This window comes from Vanacampus margaritifer, chromosome 5 (genome assembly GCF_051991255.1).
Source record: "Vanacampus margaritifer isolate UIUO_Vmar chromosome 5, RoL_Vmar_1.0, whole genome shotgun sequence".
Taxonomy (NCBI): Eukaryota; Metazoa; Chordata; class Actinopteri; order Syngnathiformes; family Syngnathidae; genus Vanacampus; species Vanacampus margaritifer.
The window spans coordinates 25444827-25464012 of NC_135436.1; the positions used below are offsets into that span (position 1 = coordinate 25444827).

Here is a 19186-nt window from a genome sequence, read left to right on the forward strand (position 1 = left end):
CAAATCGGCAACAGATATAAATGTACTTTTTTCCTGATGAAAGAAGAAACTCTAACCTTTCTTTTGCTAGGTTACATATTTTTATAGCAATAGAACATAATAAATAATAAAGCATCAGTGTCTTTTGTGTTCAACACAAAAACACGTAACTTTATTAAAACAACAACAAACGAAAAGCTATTTTTGGGGACGTCCCCACATGGAAGCGCATCAATAATCGCGGGAACTTTATGACTCATTGCGTCTTTGTTTGACACGACTGCAACTTGAGTGTTTTTTTAATACCATGTAACAGGGAAGGAGAAAAGAATGTCTTTTTTTTTTATGTTGTCACCACGGCAACCAAGTCTAGACATCTCCCCACTTTAAGTGGGTGGTTTCAGAATCAAGAGGTGTCAGAATACCTAGCCCAAAAAAAAATAAAAAAAATCTCCTTTGTGAATTAATCATTGAAAAACGTCTCGCTGAATTATTTCTGAAACCTTTGCTAGACGGAAACATCCCTTGAAAAGATTTTGTTCATCACACGAGATTGTGAAACACTCGAGACGCTTTTGTGTGCATCTGAATGTAAATATTTCTATCGCCCGCAGCACGTGTTCATCCATTTATTTACAGCATTCAAGGTGGCCCGCGGGCAGAAGGGATTTTTGACAGCCGTATTCTTGGGCTTTTACTAATTCCGTCTCCACCGACGTGCTGAAATAACTTGCCTACACAAGTCGCCTTTATTAGGCAGGCACTCGAAGAGGGCACGGGGCAGCCGCTCCATATTGCAGTTGACTTCAAGTATTAGCCACACAAGGCTTGAAGTCATTTTGTCACCCTCTTAAAATCATGTCTGAAGTCATGTTTTGACCCAAAATATTTTTTGGTCTGTACTGTATTTTAAAACTAAGTCACACACACCCCCCCTTCCTTCCCCAATAGTTTGGTTGGTCCTGCAACTTACCCTACAGTCAGGTGCAACTTGCATATCGACACAGCTATGTGAAAAATACTTATGTCCTTTTTTTTTTTTTAACGTTTTGGGGATGTCTGCATTCAGTTTCATCACAAAAACATACACATTTATTAGAAAATGTAAACATTTAATGCAGACATCGCAAAAACTTAATATGTAAAAACAAAATTTAAAAAAAAAATGACCCTATAGTCAGGTGTGAGTTGCATATCATCACTGCTATGTGATGCTTATGTGTCCATTTTTTACATTTTATATTATATGTTTTTGGGATGTCTGCATTCAGTTTGACAAAAAAAAGACAAAATTGGACATAAGTGTTTTTCAAATAGCACCTGACTAAAGGGTAAAACATTTTCCTTTTCTTTTTTTTTCTCATTTGTTACATTTTTAAGTTTTTGGGGTGTCAACATTCAGTTTCATCCCAAAACCATAAAAATGGAAATAAATAAATAAATAAAAATAAATAGACATACCATAAGTGTTTTTTCACATAGCACCGACGATATGCAAGTCACACCTGACTATAGGGTAAGTTTTTTCCATAAATCCCCCCCATTTTTAACATTGTTACGTTTTTGGCGTGTCAGCATTCCGTTATATCCCAATAACATAAAAATGTTTAAAAAAAATGACAAATTATCGATCGGACGAGCACCTACAATTCCTGTTCCTTAGTGAACGAGTTCCGGGTTGGATTCGAACCTTGCGTTTATAACTGCAGTAAAGTTTTTGTTTTTAGTTTAAAATGGCTTATCTTAACTAGAATCCTGTGTCGTATTTGGACTAAAGGTAGAATCCTGGTTGGTTATTGGGCCTTTTTGTGCTGTAATAGTAATTCTTTGTTGTGGCGAAAGCTGCATGCTAAACTAGCAAAACATTAGTTGCCATGACAACTACTACTACTACTTCTATCTCTTTAGTTTCTTGTTCCATTTTCTTTTAGTGGTTAGCGACTTATAACCCCAAAAATACGGTATATATATATATATATATATATATATATATATATATATATATATATATATATATATAAATAAAGCCTACCGACTGATCAAAATGAAAGCAGAGACACACTGAGATGTCAATTTGAATTCGCATATTGTTACTTAGCATGCACATTTCATGTACAAGGAATGTAAATTCCAGTTTCTCCATTATCCTATTAATTATTCACGTGCACCCATAAACATGACTGTCCTTTTTGTGTATTGGTGAATTGTGGTTTTACTACACTGCAGCCTACTGACATTTTTTTTTTCCTAACGTACAGCGTCCTATTTTTAGCCACGCGCTATAAAACTGTAGATGAAGGCGTCTCTTGTTGACATTATGTCATAAAAGCAGAGTAGCGGATGTGCCGTAACTCTTTGAACCATTTGATTGTGCAGGAGTACGCATAGTTATGGAGGCCAGCAAGTGTCCTTACAACAAATACCTTTTACAGTCATTACTCATCTCTCTCTTCACTTCCTGTCAGCTGAGTGCATCTATTTTCGTGCCTCCGAAGTGTCAAGGTCACGCAGCGGACCCCACGCGAAAGCATAACGCATCCCCCCCTGGAAGTTACAATATGAAAATACGGCAGAGATGCCGCCCTACTGCCCTGCTCATCATCCGCAGCGGAATATAGTTGGAGTGGGAAACGACTTGAGTGCGGCGCTGTATGATATTTTCCCCCAGCTGTGACCAGAATAGCCTCACGCTCATTAAAAGCTCTCCTCTCATTCATCCCAGCCAGCGATCGCAGCTCAAAGCATCACATATCTCCTGTTTTGCTGCCATTTTATTTGTTTCTTGTTTGTTTTTTTTTTCTTTCCTTGAGGCCACATAGCGAGCGCTAGCCTAGGTCCACGCCTCATGACTCAGAGGAAGTTGGCAACGCGGAGCTCCGTCTTTATCACATCCTCATCAAATACAAGCGCGCCTGCCGGCTCAGGCGGGCCGGCTGCCAAAGAAGCCTGTTTTAGCTGCCCTGATAGCCCGGTGGCCTCATTGGAGCTGGACATGCAGCCACAAACTCTTACCCCCCCCCCCCCCCCCAAACACCAAACCCCAGAGCTATAATCCGGGCTTCGAGGGTGGCCTCGGACATTTTAGAGGGAAGATAGGACGTTACACAGTAAATTTTAGAGACTGTTTAAATCAATCGATGATCAAATTAATCTACCACTACTGTAATGATCAAGTAATCGTTTTGGACTCTTTTTTTTTTATTTAAAATTGTCTAAATCTTCTAATTGTTCACATATTTCTCTAGTCCTTCATTAAAGAAGACTCATTATGCTATGTGTTTATGAAAATAGGACAATGCAAACATCACTTTTTACTTTGGAAAACAATGACCGAACTAGTAACATAGTACAACATCAATCCCCACCCCTTTTTTTTTTTTTTAACTCATTCACTCTCAGCCATTTTCACTGAAGTAACCCCCTTCGCTCCCAGCTGTTTTACTGGATTTGGACTGATTTTGCAAGGCCCACAGAGTATTATGTTCTATTGCTATAAAAACATGAAACCTACCAAAAGAAAAATTTGAGTCTCTTCTTTCATCAGGAAAAAAAGTATATTTCTAACTGTTTTCCATTTTGCAGATACTGTTGAAAACACTGGCAAAAAGTGCGTTTTGCAACATAGCCCTGGCTGATCTCTTATACTCTATGCTGCCACTTGCTATATATATATATATATATATATATATATATATTACTCCCTGCAAATATACAGTTTACTCTGTGTAGACTGGGACAAAATCTTTCAAAAGATTTCAATCAAATCAAAATCTTTTTCAGAGTAAAATTTACTTTACAAAATAGTGTAATGAAAGATTAACTGGGAAAACTGCAACTCAATTATTTTGTAGGACATGCAGATAAATTGTATAATCTTTATTTAGACCAGCATGCTTCTCGTTCGTGCTTGTTGTCGATGAAAAATCTTTTAAGACATTTTGAAAAAAACGTTTCGGTCAATTCAGTGATTCTCTCACACACCACTAGTGGGAGCTTGATTACCACTAGTCTTAATGAATCACTGCTGTATCATCCGCACTAGACGCTGCAAGACGGAGATCAATTTTTTAATTTGTCTCCTGTTCAGGCTGCTCTCTGACCTTTCAAAAGTCCTGGCATTTACATTGCGCTTATCCAAAAACACAACGCTGGGGAGATGCTGAATTATTGATGCGGGAAGCAACAAAGCCGCAACAGTGGACCTCGACCAATCCACATCATATTTCATACCTCGTCTGTGACGCATCCTTGGCTTATCCGACAAAGCAGGCTTTTCATGTCATTGAATTAATTCCCCCATCCTTTTGTTTTGCCCGCCGCTCGCCTCGTCATGAAGTCACAATGGAATACGTTGTGCGGTAAGCGGATGCTCGTCATTGTCATTCAGCCGGAGACAGACGGCGTACTTAACAAGCCAAAGCTCGTTAGATTAATTTCTGTTTCCCTCTCGCTCGTGCCCCGTCTGAATGTAAACACACTGATGTGCCGTATCGTGGCTTTGGAGCTGACACCGTGCCGGCAATAATAACAGTATTACAAACGTTGTTAGTGTGACGCCTGCAGGTCACCTGTTTCAGCGGTTTACGACATTGGTAGACCGGCCAAGACACACCAGCATTGGCACGACTGAGAAAACATCAAAATAACACCATTCATGGTCTGCTGGGCTGGTGTGATGGTACGTAGTGTGATTTCTTGATTATTTTAAGTTCTTTATACCAAGGGTCCCAAACATACAACCCGTGGGCCAGAAATGGGCCACCAGGGGTCCAATTTGGTCCGTGAGGATAGAACATAAACTGCATTTTTTTAAATTTGGCTGCAATTAATTTCATGTAAAAAATGTGCATTCATTTCTGTTAAGATTACAAACAAATAAATAAATGTGAATATTTTCAGAATTAATATTTTGATCTGTCAACTTTATTTTAATACTATATACTATATACAAAATTATTATAATTGCACAACTCTATTTTTACTGTTGTTTTATTCTTCTTTACAATAAATCAATGAATTAACCAATTATTAAATCAGACTATATATATATATATATATTTATATATATAAACAAATTTTAACTGACCAACTTCAGAGAAAAGGAGTAAAATGCCACAAATATCAAAGGACTTAAGTGTACAAAAAAAAAATTGATTCTCATAAGAATCACCATTCTCATTTAGTACAATTCTGAATTTATATTATTAAAATTATTTTATACTGTCTTGCCCTTGTTTGTGTGTGCCTTTGTCGTTCATGTTGTACACGATTTGGCCACTTAGGGGCAGTGTGGTTCCGCGTGTTCTGATACACAGTTAAGTTGTAGCCATATTAGAGAGTAGAAGGAAAAAGTCACGATCAAGTTATGCCAATAAAAGTTGTTTTGTTTGCTGCGTAAGAAGAGCAAATGCCTTCTCTGTGTACATTCTTGAAAGCGTTTTGTATGGATAGCCGTCATTTTGAGTGATAAAAGTTCCACGAGTAGCATGCTTATTAGCATTAGCGAGTCAGACTGGACTGGATCATGACAATACTTTGCACATTTATAAATTGAAGCAGAAATCATTGTCAATCAAATCATTTTGAATCAAAACTCGTTCTGAATCAAAAATCGATTCTGAATCGTATCGCAGACCCTAAAATCGAAATTGAATCGAATCATGAGACAAAGATTCCCACCCCTACTTTAGATCATATAAATGCTCAGTGGGCCGGATTTAAAACCGGGCCATATGTGAACCCTAGGCCATACTTAGCCTAACCCTAATTATGATGGTGGACCAGCCAGGACACCAGTTTTGGCATTGGCACTCATTTTACTGTTCAAAGCTCTGTGCAGTTTTTCTATAGTATAAAATATACCACCAACCAAAATTCTCTGACGAGGGTGGGGGGGAAAAGTTATTTCTTACCTCTTTTTTTAAGGCATTAGCGCCATGGGGCTTTTAAGTGCATTTCTTTGTACTGTGTCTTCCTGTGGATGTGTCTTTACAGGCAGCATCAGCTATTTACATCCTTGTATCCACTTATCTGGTTCAGAATTGTTGTGCGGCAGTGCGGCGTGTGTACTTCCCTTCGAGAACTCTGCTGGAGTCCTTCCCGCTGATTTGCTTATCTTTTCATTCGCACTGACCTCACACTGTTACTACCATTTCAATTTTTCGCTCCAAAACAAAATCTGACAACGTACATAAAGCCAAACAATATCTCTCCAACTACGGTATCAAAAGCTGCAATAAGTGTAGCGTTGACCACGTGATCCTTCTTCTTATCGCTTTGGAAACGCATGGAGGGAGCAGAAAAGTGCACATTTTCATGATGTCGCCGCTTAGAAACTCACCGTCGATGCTTGTAATGGAGCCCAGTGGACATAAGCGATGATGAGCCATGAAGTCAACACGGCACTTAACACTAACTGCATCCAGTTCAAGGATAGTAAAAGCACACAGGCTAGCACAAGAAAGTGCATATAATGACGTACGTAACACCACAAGTGTGGAAGAAAAATTGTGATCGAAACACTAAATCACACTGTGCAGCGATTATGACAATAAAGATTCTAAGAAAATTCTTCAATACAAGGCTATGCTAAAATGCTAACAGCTTCACAAAATGGCTGCCAACATGAATAGACAAAACAAACTTATAGAGGCGGAAATAAAATGTTTTTACTACTTACATGTAATGTCTACTTAATGTTTGTTATTGGCCAGCCCAGCAAATTACACTTGATTTGAGACACACTTGCCTTCACCTTTACAAGGGATGTTGAAAAAGAAATTACAAATTACAGTTTTCAAATTACAGTTTCAATTCCAAATTACACTTGATTTGAGACACACTTGCCTTCACCTTTACAAGGGATGTTGAAAAAGAAATTACAAATTACAGTTTTCAAATTACAGTTTCAATTCCAAATTACAGTTGATTTGAGACACAGTTGCCTTCACCTTCACAAGGGATGTTGAAAAAGACTAATGCTGCATTCGAGGATGGTCGGAAATCGGATATATCCAACTTGTTTTTTCCCCAGTTTCGACCTGAAAGCGTTCGAGGCGAAAGTAAACAACTAAAATGGCACATAATGATCAATTGTTTTTTATTTTGGTCCTCAAAACTCATGTTGACCTCCAGCGAACCTACCTTCTCGCAATTTTGCTTCATTTATTGTTTTTATTTGATTTCATAAGCATTCCATACAGTTCGGTATTTCACCGTATAATTTCATGCATGCATACTGTCACATACGTTGTGTTGCGTGGAGTTATGTCAAATATTTAAGAATGAAGTAAATTGTAAATCACGGTCTGTTTCCCCAAAGGGGTCGCCATTGTAGAGTGACGTCACATGTCACTTCCTGAAGTCGGGGTCCTTTTTTTTTTTTTATTCCGACTTCGCAAGTGGAATTTCCGAGTTCCCGTACACACTTCCTGGTTTGAACTGAGAAAAGTCTTCCGACCATCCTCGAATGCAGCATAAAGGGCTGTGCACACAGGAGGCGATGCCGCTCGCTCTCAATTCATTTCCTATGGAAGCAGGGCGACAAGACGAAAAACGCCTTCTCGCCCTCCCCCTCGCGACACTCGTGCGTGTGAAAATTCACGCTCGTACAAGTAGACGTGCGCGCGTAGGCCCGTGACGCGATACTAGAAAGTTGAAAAATGGTCAACTTTTGTCGCTGTGGCGTGTGTTTACTGGGAGGCGACGAGGGACGTATTTCGCTGTCGTTTGTCACCTGCCGTGTGTCGAGCCCATAAGTCTGAAAAAATAATTTCCTGTCACAACTACTGAAGACAAAGTAATCTAACAGCATCAAATGATGCAATTATGTAAGTATTCTTGTTATTTATTTATTTGTTTGTTTATTTATTTAAGGGGGCAGGAGAAAGACCAAATGTGATTTATTCATTCATTCACAGCGACTATATCCAAATTCACTTCAAGCTATTTCCATATGTTCAAAAATTTAATGTTGGGACAAAAAAAAGGAAAAATCAGCATTAAAAAAATATATCACTGACGTCGGGACTGAACCTCATAAGTCACAATTTGGTAAATTTAAAATAAAATAAAAAAATCTATATTGTTGGTCAGTCCACCGTGTTATTTTTACAATTTATTGACTAATCAAAAAAATATTAAAAATGGCTTGCTCTCTCTTTGATGATGCAATGTTAATGTCCTAACATTAAACAATAACAAAATATGTCGTTTTGGGGTCTCCTGAAAAGTTTTGGCGGTACGATATGTAATTTCACAAAACTCACACATACCTTAAAAACTCATATGGTCTTATTAAAATATAATTTGTCTATTAGTATACAATCTATTTAATCCATTCTCTTTTTTTTTATAATTACATTTCCCTTTTTTTTCCACAATTAGTACATTGAATTGGATTACTAGTGAGCATGAAAAGTACACTCGTGCATGGACCTACCATCCAGGAAACAATTTTTCCGCTGGAACAATTTTGACTTCCCTCTCAGATGACAGCGAGGTGTCTGCTGTTGGTGTAATTAAAATGAACCATCTCTTACTCACGGACCCCCGAAATCACATCCTTAATTGCTTGCCTTATTAAAAAACATGCCTTGTGTCTTTGTGACGTGCGCCCCATCAAACTGGATTACTGCCGTCACCACACATGCACTTAATCGCACCCGTGTTTATTTATTTATCGAAATCATTATTGTCAGGTTATTTAGTGGCTACAGAGATGATTGTATTTGTTATATTATTTACTATACACTGTATTCATTTCACGTTTTAAGATAAAGGTTCCATTGCTAAAATCCACAAGGCCGTGTACTCAGGTGTCTTGTTGTTATGACAACACATTAACTTCTGACTCCTTGACAAAGTACACATGACACATCACACAAAGCCTTCACATAAACAATATGTTGTATAAATTCTCCTGCTTGAACTCAAACAGGGTTCCACTTCTATCTTTTTCTTCGTATAAAGGCAACAAAAGAAAACTTATTTTCCTTAAGAAATTTATTCCTCCATTTCTGACTAAGTCTCATTATAGGGGTCTTGATCTTCAAATCTTTCATTTGGGAGTCCAATCACCACCAACCTTCTTGTTATTATGTCTCGATTGTTATGGAATTTAATAACTGTTATTGAATCGGATGGATTATTCACAATGAATCTTTATGACAATTTTTTTTACAGACAGGATGCTGACGAAAATGTGACCGCGTTCCATTTTACCAGCCTAACATTACATATCGCCTTGTGGAATTAAAATGCATGCACGGTCGGCAACCTATAATGGATACTCTGACATTAAAAAATCGGTTACATAATTCTTACAGCGTTGTCGTTTTTATCATGTATAGCGCATGGCCAGACAGGAAGTTCAAAGTTGTGTATTAATGAATCAAAATTGTTGGGACAGGTGTCAGGCGGATCGCTGATGGATGACCTCACTTTTTAAGGAGGGCCTGTCCCTGCAGATCGCGGCGAGACGGTTTGAAAAAGCTCTGAATATTTGATGCCCCCCCACCCCCCCTCCCCGCGCTCTTAACGTCATAGAAACACGAGAGGAGTAATTAACCAACAGCTGAACTGCTCTGATTTCATACTTAATACCTTCTTGTTTTGGGATTTCAAATGGATTTCTGTCAACGGCACGTGAGCGAAGTTGAGGAGTTCACGAGCCTTTTGAAAAAGAGCATTGTTGAGAGTCACACTCTCGTTCTGCTTTTTAAACAGTGGTGCAATATATTTAATTTTGCTCAAAAGTGAATTGGAGGACCATTTAAATCACACCCATGTAATGTGATACTATATGACCTTTCAAAACTAAGACTACACACTAAACTGATCCTGCTAATTCGCAGATTTTTTGGGGTTTCAAATTAATAACTCGTTTATATTTGGCGTAATTCCACTGTGTACCACTAGATGGCAGCACGGTTATTTAGTTTGAGATGGTGTACATTTGAAAGAAGAAGAACAAAACAGGAAGTATTTCAGCACAGTCTAGTTGTTTTTTTTGCGGTTTTGTTTTTGTTACAGTACTTGGTCCGCAATGGATGACATTTCACAAGATGACAAGAACATTAGAACGGACAGGAATTATTGAATGTCATGTGCTGTCATCCTGCTTTTACCGCCTACAGAAAGTGGATTTATTTTGTAATGTTCATGTTGGGGCAAGATTATTAACTCATTCACTCCTAGCCATTTTCACTGAAGCAACCCCCTTCGCTCACAGGTGTTTTACTGGATTTTGACAGATTTTTCAAGGCCACAGAATATTGTGTTCTATTGCTATAGAAACATGGAACCTAGCAAAAGAAAGATTAGAGCCTCTTCTTTCATCAGGAAAAAAAAAAGTATTTTTCTACCTGTTTCCGTTTTGCATCAATTAGCATTAGAATATAGCTAAGTTTTATCATTTCATTATTCATCCATTATTCACAAATGTAAGTTGTTGTTTTTGAAGTTTTTCTTCCTCCTACTCCTTTTCAGACTAGGTTTAGTTGAGTATTGTCTGGAGAAACTGATAAATTGTTGATTTTGATTGCTGCCTGAAATAAATGAACAATGAATGAAATCTGTTAAAACAATGGGGGGGGGGAGCTTTCTTTGCAACATAGCCCTGGTTGATCTCTTATACTCTGCTGCCACCTGCTGGTCGTTTTTTGTAATAACTGCCATTGCTTTAAGCGACCTCTTCAGGTCAGAGGCTGCATCAAAGCCTTCTGTATGCTCTAGTATAAAATTAAAAAATTTAAAACGCATACATTTGTTTTTGGGACTATGGCAATATTTAAAATAGAACATTTTAATATGTTTTTGGGAGCAAATGAGTAAATGTACTGTATATTGTGAGATGATAAGTTAAATGTGTTTGTATGAAAAACAACAGGATTTCTTTACTGTAAGGCATCGGTACACGTACTTTTTTTTAAAAGAGTGAATATCGTCCGATTAAATCAACCAACCGATCGTTGAGGCGCTAGTATGGCTACCTAGAGGCTCGGAGTGGAACAACATCACCCATCATTTGACGAGCTGTCACATAGTAGCAAAGTTACAATCCCGAGTTATTTGATTTAGTAGCCCCACTTTTTAGTAAGTCTCAACATTTTTTGAAAGGCTTCAAACGGGAGCGCTGTAATATTCTCCTTCATGGTTTTGAAAGGGGCACACTTGACACTTGAGTTGTCACTCTGTGTGGCCTATATTACATTCCAATTCAACCCAACAGCGGCTCAAAATGACACCCAACTGAAAAATCATCATGTTCTTTTTTACCGCAGGCGGATAATCCTCCAAACAATCCTGTCTATTCTCTTGCAACCTCGTATTGCATTAAGCTAATTGTGCTGTTAAACACAGAGGAGATGCGGCCGGACTACTGTACTTAAGATAAGTTAACAATCTGCTCATTAATTTAAATAGGATCTTGGTCATGTTTAACCTAAAGAGCAAAGAGGCACTGATGAAAGTTAAACGGTGAGGCTTCACGCAGGCTGGAATTACACTGCATGCCTGAAATAATACAATTGCAATGTTTTTGCTCTCAATTGGAATATGCGTAACGCCAGTGTTGGCAGAAAATAACACATGGAATCGGATTTCTCCAGATGGGAATCAGACCTTTTTCACAAATGAGGATAAATACCCGATAAACAACATACACGTAAGAATAAACAAACAGATTGAATGCGCTTGCCGTTCACTAATCACAAATTCAGCTACAGCGGTACTTTGAGATAAGAACTACATTTGTTCTGTGAACATGCACATCTCAAATCACGTTTTCCCATTGAAATAAATGGAAATGCTATTAATCGGTTCCAGCCTTCACTTTTAAAAAAAAAAGTGCATCTCGGGCACCAGATATACTGTTGTTTGTGATGTCTCTACTCCTCTAGTCCATCAGCACAGCACTAATATTAGTTATTCTTCGCAGAGGATAAAGGATATATGACTGAGTACTGTTATATTGTCTTTTTGTATGTGTTGTTGCATGGTTTGTGTTCAGTTCCTTAAAGGTTATGCTAATTAGATACATAAAGAGGCATTATACCAAAATGGAACACTTGGACCTGTAGTGTAAATCCATCCTAATTGAGTTCTAAAAGTCAGAATTAACAATATCCAATTTTCCAAAGTTATCGGCGAAAAGACAGTCAAAGTTGAGCACTCACAAGTTCCGCATGATCTCCGTCTTCCAATTTTCAGGAATAATTTTCTCTCTTTTCAACTCTGTTGATCGTCACGTCGCCACTGACATTCTCTGCTTAAATGAATCTGCAGAGGATTGGCCTTCTCCTCGTCTGGGCTTCATCCAAATCATCAATCACGTCATATCATCGTTGCGCCATTTCTTCTCGCTCTGCAGTGAGAGCCACAAAATGAAAATGGGATTTTTTTTTAAGGAATGGGACTGTGCTGTTTTGTTCCTAACGATCAAAAAATAAAAAGGCAAAAGATCCCTGATTCATTGTATCTCATCACAATACAGTGGAGTTTTAGTTTTATTTGAATTGTGTTTCAATACCTCAACAGGAGCCAATTTCATCTGATGGATGAATGCATCCCCCTCAGACTGTGAAAGGCTTTAATAAAATAACACCAATTATTTTTTAAAGCAAATAACAGAGGATAGGTTCAATCAAATCAGAAGTATGCAGAGCCATTGTAATTACGTGTGTTCAAAAGTCATTACTTACATTGCACTTAGCTCCCACATTTGCATTTTGATTGAGCTTGTTGATGCTTTTTGCACACAGAATCACTTTAAAATTACCTTTTTATTAACTGCATGTCAGCCCAGCTGTCACTTTTACACATTCCCACTTATCATCGCCCCCATCTTTCTAGATTAAGACCCGTTTACCTTTACTGGCGGCGGTGGCGGCGCTGTGTGGGCTCAGATTGCGGGACACCCTCCCGTCTCGTCTGCTCCTTCCTCGCAGCCTGGTATTAACATTCCGCTCATATTGTCTTGACTCATGAGTCGTGACAGGCAGAGAGTTAAAAATAAATATTAAAGAATGCCTCTGTCTTTTCCAAGGGTCTTAATTCCCTGGCAGAAGGGAAACTTTTTTATTTCTGGAGGACATAAGAGATTTTGACACGAATTGCAGTATAAAGTGGCACACGGGTACGCCCACAGATGGAGATCACCCCGGAGAACGGCGGAGGTGGCCAATAGGGATGTCTTCTATCAGCATCTGCAGACACAGTAATAAGCACACAGTCAGTGTAATGATTTTGACAATGACACAGTGATAAAGCATTTCAGCATAACTGACTACATGATATGACTGTACTATGAAATTTTACTCCTTGTAAAGGGGGGACATCTACAGAAAACCTCAGAGTCAGATGGATCATGGGTTATACACTTATTGTGGTAGCTGTTGGGTGCGGAATATTATTGGTAACTTAACCTAGAGTTGTGAAAAAAAATCATTAAATGGTGAATCAGTTGTACACATTAAAATGTGATGATCTATAAGAAAAGCACAACCACATGAATTATGCCATTACATCAGTATATTAAATGGATATACTGTAGTTCTAGTTATTATGAAAGCCTTTTTTTATATATATATACAGTATATGTATGAGGAGATAAAATGTCTCCTAAAAGTAACTTGCTTCAATAGGTGTCTCAGAATTTTGTACAGTATTACATCTATCTACTTAGTTAGCTAGCTAACTAGCTACTCTGTCTGTCTAGTTAGCTAGCTAGCTACACTATCTAGCTAGTGAGCCAGTCTATCTACTTAGCCAGTTAGCTACCTACTCTATCTATCTATTCAGTTACCTAGCTAGCTAACTACTCTATCTATTCAGTTACCTAGCTAGCTAACCACTCTATCTGTCTAGTTTGTTAGCTAGCTAGCTACTTTTTGTCTAGTTAGCTAGCTAACTAGCTACTGTCTAGTTAGCTAGCTAGCTACACTATCTAGCTAGTGAGCCTGTCTATCTACTTAGCTAGTTAGCTAGCTACTATCTACTATCTCTGTTTATTCAGTTACCTAGCTAGCTAACTACTCTGTCAAGTTAGCTAACTACTCTATCTGTCTAGTTAGTTAGCTAGCTAGCTAAGTAGATCGATTATAGATGTAAATACTGTACAAAATTCTATCTATCTATCTATTACCAGCATTGAACAACATCCAAAAGTTTACCTAAAGTAACGTATACTCTTGAAAAGAGGAAGGAAGAACGATCGCTACCATTTTATCCCGGACTCAACTGGCCACCTATAATGTGTTTGATTGCAGGTTGAATAATGTATTTGTTTGCGGTCCGCTGCCACATCCCCCCTCTACGTTTCTCTTTATTTATTCAACATAATAGCATCCTATAAGATGAGGCGTCAACACCGAGGCCGTCACGATGCATTATGCAAAACTTTCCAACTCGGCAAACTATCAGAAATAAAGTCTTATCGACACGTGTCGTCTCCGTCGCGACGATCTGTTCCCTCATGCAGGACAGGACGCTATATTATTTATTTTTGCGGGAGTGTGCAAACACATGTGAGCACACGCCCCGTGTTTGCACCCACGCGCGTTATCATGCGACACAGAGTCACTTTGCCAGCTCAGCTAACACAGCGGGAGCGACAAAGCGGCCCGCAGAACTCTCTAAATTATCCAGCTGCCCCTGGCTCGGTCCAGCTGCCCTCTGTGGGCCGCGCTCATTTATAATACAAGCCATGTGACAGGCTACTGCATTAACACACATTCACACACACACACACACATTCACTTTTCCCAGCACTTAGCTGCAGCTGGACCAGTCGCCCCCTCACCCACCCTCTTTAAAGATGGCCGTCTGCTGCCACTCGCCGCCCAGTTCTGTCGCTGATGGTGTGAAAATTAATTCAGCAGCTCATTGCGCATTAACACTGCAAAAGGAGATAAAGAGATTAGGGGAATCAAACCTGGCACGCACGCACAAACTGTAGCTGTGGGCCCTTAACTTTAGGAAGCACTACAATAGGGAAATTAGTTTTCTTTGCTTAATTAATTAGATTAGTTTTTTGTTTTTTTTTAGCCTAGCTAATTGTCCTGCACGGCCACTTGTTGCTAGGTAGAGTTCAAAGGGCTGCATTATAACTCCCTACCGTTCTTTATTTACTTGTTTACATATCATTGTTTCATGAATCATGAATTCACATCTTTTTGATGACACCCGGGAACTGTTTTCACTAGTGAGGAAAAATGAATGCATAATGTTTCTTTAAACAGCCCACCTTTGGGTTCAAGCGGAGTTTAAAATTCTAAACGTCCTCTCGTCATTTTTCACCACTTTTTTTTTTCTTTCTTTTTTTATCCTTCTGTGCCCTGGCACACCTTCCTGCACTCCTCCGTATCCACTTGACGCCTTTAATTGATACCGCCACACACCATTAGTGACATTCTTCTGCTTTGCTGGCTGGTTTTAAATGGTTTTCTCCTGATGATTCATCATAGTTAGATTCGACCTTTGCTGTCAATTCTTTCAAGTTTCATCTCAATGTTTGCCTTACTTTGGCTCCAGTACAGTATATTCGCATGTCTGTCTTGGCCAATTTGCATTTGTTTTAAATAGAGTTGTCAAAATGAATCGATTGATTGACAAGTAATCGATTATCAAATTCATTATTTTAATAGTCGAGTAATCGTTTGGAGCCATTTTTTTAATTTAAAATTGGCCAAATCTTCTGATTTCAGTATATCAACAGTAATCGTTCACTGATTTCTGTAGTCATTAATGAAAGAAGACTGATTATCTTCTGTGTTTAATCAAAATAAGACATTTGCAAACATGTTTTTACTACAATGACCGACCGGCTAACATAGCACATCAGTTCCCCTTCTTATTTTATCACTATATGAATACAAAGTATGAAATAAACACCAATCACTGGTAAATAAACGGTAATCAGGGAAAAATGCTTTTGTAAATTAAAATGAATCCAATTAATCGATTGATTAATCGATTCTAAAAAATATTCAGCACTAGTTTTAACGACAGCGTATTAGGGCCGTGTATAAATATAGTTTTTTTACTTTATAAAGTGTCAAATTTATTAGAAAAAAATCGTAAATTTGCGACTTAATAAAGTGGCAAATCTAAGACTTTATAACGAGATACGTCATCACAATCACGTGACCAGGATAATGGCGTTCACCACGGTATGTTCATATTTTGATACTTAATCGGTTTAAAAGAAAATTGAGGGAATTAGATGCCAGAGATATTTTCACTTTTATTCTTTATATACAATGCCTAATCCAGTACTGGAGAATGAGTTATAAGTTTTGATCAAGCATTTAAATTAACTAATTCACTGCCATTGACGGTTAAAGACGTCAAAAATTCATTTGAACTATTTCTATTAGTTTAACATTTTTTAGAGTATGAAAACCTAGAATTTTTTTTATTGAACATTTAGAAAATATAACAAATGTGTGATTAATCGTGAGTTAACTCATGCAATTAATTACGATTTTAAGTGCCCGACGCTGCTAATTTTGAATTATAATTAATCACATGACTTCAATAGTTAACTCACGATTAATCATACATTTTATATCTGTTCAAAATGTACAATAAAGGTTTTCATACAAAAAATTAAAACTAATAGAAATAGTTCAAATGAATTTTTGACGCCAATAGCCGTCAATGGCAGTGAATGGGTTAAAATAAATATTTGCTTGTACATTTATGTTTCCAGAATTATTATTTACACATTCATACATTTTGGTATTTTTTTTTGTACAAGTAGATGTGTCGAATCTGCTGCTCTGCGTCATTCACTTGCATTTACCAAAAGTATGCAAGCTTCTGATTGGTTAGTGTTAGTCAGCTGATAAGGGGATCAGGAAGTGTTGTCGCTCTAGCTGCCGTGTATGACGAGTAAAGTTTCAATTAACTCTTTGACTGCCAGACGTTTTCAGAAAAGGGATGCCGTGGGTGCCAGCCGATTTTAAGCATTTTGACTGATCTTTCAAGGTCCATAGAAAATTATGTGTTTGGACTATGGAAACACACATACTGCCAAAACAAGATTGGACTCTCATCTTCCATCAGAAAAAAAGAAGTTTGTTTCTACCTTATTCCGTTTTTGAGTAATCAACAATAGAAAATGGTTAGTTTCACCTGTTTTGAAAAAAACGTCTTTGGCACTCCTCCATAGGATTTTACGAAACGTTATTTAACGTTTTTGGCAGTCAAAGAATGAATCCGCCTCCATCCTGCCTTTTCATTTTATAAACAGTGTCCCACCATTAACCACCAACAAATCCTCAAATGATTAAACTATAGCTATGCTACGTGTAAGTTTCTCGTAAGTTTTAGTTTTTTTTCTCACAAATCTGCCACTTTATTTTTTCTCTGAATATTGCCCCTACCCTCTAAAAAATTATATTTATACGTGGCCCTAATACGCTGTTGTTCCCCAGGTACTTAAGGAACAAATTAACATCATTTGTCAATACATACACCACTGAGAAAAGGGAGCATAGCTTGCGTGTTTGCCTGTTGTGATTGACCTCCTTTTGTATTATTTTAAAAAGACGGGAAAACATTGCCATGGTTGGCCCCAAAACAGGCGTCCGCATTCCTGCTCTCGCAACGGTGGTGGTCTGCACCTGTCAGTACGGCGGGCGCTTCTCTTGATGATGACATGATTGTAGTCAGCCTGCAACACCAATTTAAACGTCAGCTTCACTTAGAACAAACAACTTGTTTTTAACTGCGCCCAAAAGGAAGAGAAGAGCCAATTATTTACATTGATAGTGTTTCTAAAGTGACTCCGTTGCATTTCTCTTGAGGTTGTATTTGTTTTTGTCTGCCTCCCAAATCTCTAATTGGGCTTTTACAGCTACAGTTTATGCACTACTTTATTTCTAAGCGAGTGTTTGGAATTGTAAATTAGATCTAAACCTGATGAACGCCATCGATGAACACTTCAAAGCATTTTTGAGTGAAAAAAGGGGCTTGGAAGTGAAAATGACAGGACGCTCATTCCGAAGCGGTTTGATGGCGTTCTTCAACTTAAAGTCATCCAAGCATGCGTAGGCACAAGCCTGTGGGATGTCTCGAAAAGATGATCCTGAGCGCTTATCCTATGTTGCGACGAGTGTGGCACGGTTATCAAACAAGCACATGTACTTAAGGGTGGCTAACTTTTTTGAAGCTGAGAGCTACTTCTTGGCTATTGATTAGCGCAAAGAGCTACCAATTTGATACGCACTTCTGAAATGACAAATTTGCTCAAATTATGTTTAATCATATGTTGTTTTTATTATATGTGATTATTAGGGCTGGGGGCGAAAAATTGCTCGACACAAATATTTAGACCTTGAAATAGAGGTGTGGAGATTACTTAATAATTGATCAAATAATTGTTGATAGGATAATAAATTCTAAAAATATTAGTGAGAGTCACAGTTATTATTAATAATTAATTATATTCTTTTATTTGAAGACACGGAACATGTTAATTATCACAATAATTAGAAAACAGATAAATACCATATTAGCAACCCGTTATTTCTATAAATCTCTTTCATTGTTGACATTTTCAAACCACTTATACAACATTCCTAGAAAATCACAATGCTGGTGAGCTACTTTTGGAAATCGTGGAGAACTCTGCCTCAAAGTTTTCAAGTAAGGAAAATATAAACAGTTTTTAAGTTTTAGGAACATTAGCCCAGGGTTGCTTGATTGTGAAGAAAATGTTAACCATGATTTATTTGGTAATAATTGACATGTTTTTTGGTACAAAACAAGGAAATGTTTAAACATGTAAAAAAAATTATTAATACAAATACATTTATTTGAATCACTATAATTAAGCAAGATTCATTAAATTTGTCATTTTAAAATAAAAAAGGTGCAAAATAAATGAATAACAACAACTCAAAATTAGTATTAATAATATTTTATTTTTGTTTACGATTATGCTGATTTTGTAATTGTGGAGTGTAATAATTGAAATTGTAATTGAATTTCGATTCATTGCACAGCCCTACATTAAGGCACTAGCAGAAATTGCTGAAGAACCTCCAAATCCAAGACGGAAGGAAGCGTGTCTGAAAAAAAATTAAAAAAAAAAAAAAATCGAGAAAAAGTTGTCCTTCAGCTAAAATAAGAAGTAAAACCGAATTTCAACAAAAGCCTGTCTGGTTAGTTGGCTTAGAGGTGCTATGAGCCATTAAAAAAA

At 37.6% G+C, this 19186-nt stretch overlaps 2 protein-coding genes across 3 annotated transcripts in view; one reads left to right on the plus strand and one right to left on the minus strand.

Annotated features, from left to right (window-relative positions):
- Positions 1 to 19186, minus strand: part of dph1 (diphthamide biosynthesis 1) — a 241276-nt gene that overhangs the window by 140497 nt on the left and 81593 nt on the right. For both annotated transcript variants that reach the window (XM_077566298.1, XM_077566299.1), the window contains exons 3-4: positions 12848 to 13184; positions 12156 to 12343 (exon numbers count right to left, since the gene is read on the minus strand). The gene's annotated coding sequence lies outside the window, so the exon portion shown is untranslated. The remainder of the gene's footprint in view (positions 1 to 12155; positions 12344 to 12847; positions 13185 to 19186) is intronic.
- The window catches only part of rtn4rl1b (reticulon 4 receptor-like 1b), a 160068-nt gene that overhangs the window by 64927 nt on the left and 75955 nt on the right, over positions 1 to 19186 (plus strand). The gene's annotated exons all lie outside the window — the stretch shown is intronic.